Raw genomic sequence first — 5,225 nt, 5'->3', positions numbered from 1 at the left:
GCCGCCACCGTGTTCGTCCCGCCGTCGCCTCGCCCGCGCCGCCGCCTGTGGAGCCCGGCCGCCTCACCGTGACCATGCCGCCCGCCGCCGCCGCCAGTTTTGTCCGGTTTTCGTTGGTTCATTTTCTGTAAACCCTAGATCTAGTTCAGTTTTTTAATAGATCGGGTTTTTGCGGTTTTCTCGGTTTAGAGCTGTTTTGCAAATGTTCATTTGTTTTGATCTAATAATGAATGAATTCGTTCGTTTGTCTCTGTTAGCGGACATTCGTCTGATAAATTTTTCTTTTTATTTTATTTTCGGCCAGGGACTTATCCGCGATTATTTTTTATCGTGATTCAGCCCTTGATTTTTAAACTAGTATAACTTTTTACTCGTTTATCCAAATTAGATGAAACCAGCGCCAAAATCTTCATCTCGAACCCCTCTTTTCAGTTAACCTACTTGAACATGAATTTTCTACTGTAAAATTTGAATTTAGTACAGATTAGTAAACAATCTTATTTCGTTCGTATTTTGAGTTTCGTTGCTCTTTTTGAGTTGAATCTTTTTACGAGTCGTAGCTAAACACTTGTACCTACTACTAAGATCTATTCCACATGATTATTATTGCTGTTAGGTTTTGACTCTTGTTAGTTTAAGCCGTTTGCTTGTTTCGTGTTCAATTTGGATCTTTTCTTTGTTTTTCTCGTGTTTCGATTGAGTGATTGGTTATGTATGCTATTGTTTGTCTATGCTAGATTAGCCGGAGTGTGAAGCTTGTTACTACGAATCCCTAGAGTTTTGCAGATCGTCAGCAAGGCAAGTTACACTTTGATCATACTATTTTATACCCAGTTTTTACTATGCATTTGAATTGGCCCTCAAATATTTGCATTAGTAGGATTGGGAACATGTGGTTTTGGTTGTAGTGTATGAGGTAGGAACCTAATACTTTTTGATCAGCCCGGGAATATACGTTATGCTTATTATTGCTTAGCCATGCTCGTAGACGGCGATTGGATCGTGATTCACACATGGAAGTTGAGAGTTATTTTAATCATGGATAACATTAAGGTGGCAACTTTAATATACATCTGGGTGGATTGGTTGAGGCACCTGGGGAACCTAGTGTTACCTGTTTTTCGAAATCCCGGAGTACCCATGTGATTATCCTATGGAATGCCACCCAGGCTCAAAGGGATCATAAGATTATTCATGCTAGAAACTTCCGTGTGCATCCACAAGCCATTCTTGGCTCTGGCATAGTTGAGTAAGTTGCATGAGCTCTTGAAGAGGTAGACTAGCAGATGTATAGGGATGTAGGTGGTACTGTCTACCCGAAGTAGAGAGTTAATGCTTCAAAAAGGCTATGTCTTGATCATACGATCATGGATGCGGTCTAGTCTTGTGGGGGAAAGTGCGCAAACCTCTGCAGAGTGTATAAACTAATCATGGTTACCCGTGTCCCCGGTTATGCACATCTTAAGTATCTAGTAGTTGAATCTATTTATGTGATCTCATCATGTTACTCTAATTAATTATGATGACGGGTTAATGATGATATTTTTAATTGGGATTTGAGTTGGGGTTACCTTCTCAAATAATGGGAACATGGGAGTAGTTAAATAATTTTATTCGTTTGTTGTAGGGAAAACTAGATTTATGCAAAACCATGAAACTTACAGTCTGCACCAGCCAAATATTGCATGTAGATATAGTTCTTGCATTATCATTGCTTTACAGTGTAACTATGCCAGCATATTCCATGTGCTGACCCGTTTTGAGTTGCAATGTCTTATGTCATAGACTACTCGGGCGATGAATAAGGTGCGATATGTCGTTTTTTTGCACTCAGCTTTGCCGTTGGAGTTGATGGACTCATTTACCTTTGAAGCTTCCGCAGTTATCTAGTTTAGATGGCCTTCAACCATGATTTATTTATGTAATCATACTCTTTATGAGGACTCGATGTAATAATTTTGTGATTGAAACTTAGTTATAATTCCTCGAGTAATGTGCGTGTCAGCATTACTGATCCAGGGTTGACACTGATGCACAGAGACTTGACCGTTTGAGTTCTGGTCGCTACATATATCTACCTATGGATTGAATAAGGTCCTTCAAGTAAGTTTTCATCAGTGCATAAAACAAATAAAAATTGCTCCTAAATAAGTATGATATTTTATTGCAAGGGAAAAGAAGCTTTGTGCGATCTTGTGATGGTGAATAAATAAAAGCAATGGACCTCATAATAAAGGCTGCTACCACAAGAGGCAACATGAAGTGATGTATACAGTAAGAGCTTGCACATCCAAAAACAAAAAGCGCATGACAACTTCTGCTTCCCTCTACGAAAGGCCCATCTTTTACTTTCATGTATTCATTTTTATGCAAGAGTCAATAATGTTTATCCCTATTCCTCCCAATATTCACTTTAGTGGCAATCATCGTGTGGTGGATAGATCCATATATATATACACACACAAACATAAACACTATTCTGATCACAGGATCAGAATAATATTCTGATCACAACATGAACTTCCCGAGTACTGGGTTGAACTTCAGCTAAAAAGTGTCCAAATAGGGCTTGTGATATACCATTGGAAAGCTGTGGACACCAATATCACGACCCAACTTAAATTTTCGGTAAAATGTAAGCGATTTAAGAGCAGTTTTAAAAAACATTTTTTCTTCACACAAAAAACATGAATCGTATTTTCGACCGCATTTCTAAACCGTTTATCATAATGAGGCATATAATATGGCATTGGCAGCTGCTGCAAAACCGCTCCTTCCATATGTTGAAAGTTTTCTCTAATTCCCTATGCTTAAAGAGTACTTTGAAAAAACGTAAAATTTCCCAAACCGAACAGCCGAGTTCGTATTTTCAATGTAATTTCTAAACAGCTAATCCATTTGAGGCAAATGATACGACATTGGAAAGCTTGTGAAAATGCGCTACTTTTTCATGTTAAAAGTTTTTTCTAATTTGGAACGGTTTAAAAGCAATTCAGAAAACGGTACAAGTTCCACCGAGTTTGTATTTTCGAGCTAATTATTTAACCATACATCCGAATGCAACAAATGATACGGCGTTGGAAATCTTGAGCAAATGCAAAACTTTTTCGTATTTATTGTTTCTGCTAATTCCTTATAGCTTTAAGTCAAATTGGAAAATGGTTAAAAACGTAGTTTTGGCATAATTTCTACATACTTTATCGGAATAGGGCAATAATATACCGCTGAAAAGCTACGGAAAATGTGAAACTTTTTCATGTTGATGGTTTTCTCTGATTCCTAGCCGTTTTCAAGTAATTGAGAAAATGGAGAAATCATTCGTTCTGCCTTTATCGCGAAACTGATTCTTCAAAAATGCACCGCGTGAAGAACCCGAACTTCTCAGTATGTGTACTTGAACTTCACTATGTTTTTCACGTGCTTTTTTTTGCTCGTATATCTCTATCCACTGCTCCAAGCTCTCCATCCACTCACCGGAATTGAGCAAGTGATATACCGATGGAAAGCTGCTGTAAACACACAATTTTCCCATGTTGATCATTTGTAATACTCGCAACAATTTTAAAAGTTTTTCATCTGAAATTCATTCAGCATAGTAGTTGAACTTCATGATGTTTTCACGTTGAACTTCTGTGACGTATTTTTGTTTGTACATGCGCCTGAACTTCCCTTTGTACGAAGCCGACCTTCGGGCTATCTTTGCAACCGTGGCTTCCCCGCCGAATTATTCTTGTTAGTAGTGTTCTATATGATGTTAGTGTAATCTAGAAATGTTTTTTAGCAACTAAATACTGGTTATAAATAGAAATCTCGCTCGCTGGCGGATTTTGCTCTCGGGTCGTCATGAAATTGTTGGAGATATGCCCTAGAGGCAATCATGTATGAAGATATTTCCTATGTGTTTATGAATAAAGATAATCCTTGGACATTATCAATGATGTGTATCAGCAAGTACATGACTTGTTTGTGGGACTATGCATTGTATGATGACTGTACAAAAGGTCCCTAATCGAAAGGGCTATTTGGGCGCGCGACCGACTAGACTAGCATATGACACGGTCGATGGCTTGGTCTCACTAACTGGATAATATGGACTTGGAAAGGTCTGGTCGGATTCGACATAGTCGGGTCCGAGTCGAGATAAGGTCCGAGTCGGACAGACCCAACTATGAGACGCAGTGATACGAAATCTGTGAGTTTCTAGTACAACATACGTTCTATGTCCTAAGACCTAAGCTGGCGCATGTACTCGGGATGGTGACCGACTTGCTTTGGGCCGACCAAACGCTACTCCGTGACTGGGTAGTTACAAAGGTAGGTTTCAGGTTTTTCCAGTCCCATGCTACGAGACATGGTCGAGCAAGATGGGATTTCCCCCTCCGATCAGGAGAGATATACTCTGGGCCCCTCGTGTGATCCGACCAGGATAAGCATGGCCATGCGACAGGGATTATGAGATAATCCGGTTTGTGGTCGGTATCACTGGAACAAGAAAGAGGTCGGGCTAGCACAAGGATGACAATCTCGCCTTGAGCCCGACAACATATATCGTGTGGCAAAGGGAACAGAAGTGTGACATGTTGTACAGGTTCGCCTAACCAGCTTCATAGTCTGCTTGGTGGTAGGCACGCTTTGCTAGAGGCCGCTACCAACCGTGCAGGTCAGAGGTGATCCGAACTGCGACCAAGCTGACTTGAACCTAAGGGGTCACGCGCTTAAGGGAAGGAACCTACGAGGTCGGATCCGAAGACACTGGTCGGATGTGATCCGAGCTGTATTCGGATTGTGGCCGAGTAGACTTGTGGGCTTTAGTGCGAGGCCCAAGTGTTGAGCCCACGATGGATGCCTATATAAGGTGGAGGTGCGGCGCACTTATGTGGTTGATTGCTTCGGCGCCGTCGTTAGGACTTTGCATGTGTTGCAACTAGTCCACGTGCCACCGGTTGTGTGATCGAACCTAGCAGTCTGCCGCACGATGTTCCTCCTGCACGCGCGGATACCTTTAGAGGCGGTGCACTTGCGTCGCTCCGGCGAACCTGTTTGCGGGATCCGATCGGCTACATGGGAGACCGGCAAGGAGGAGACGACTCAGGGAACGTGAGGCAACTCCGGGAACGCGCTGCCTCAACTCTACTTTCGCTGCACGGCACTGCGCCTCTAGTGGTAACGAACTGTGATCCATCTCCCGTAGCATGTTCTTGGTTGTTCTGCGTGTAGGAAATTTT

Source organism: Triticum aestivum, chromosome 7B (genome assembly GCF_018294505.1).
Source record: "Triticum aestivum cultivar Chinese Spring chromosome 7B, IWGSC CS RefSeq v2.1, whole genome shotgun sequence".
Lineage (NCBI taxonomy): Eukaryota > Viridiplantae > Streptophyta > Magnoliopsida > Poales > Poaceae > Triticum > Triticum aestivum.
The sequence above is the reverse complement of the archived record's forward strand: the minus strand, read 5'-3'. Positions refer to the sequence as shown.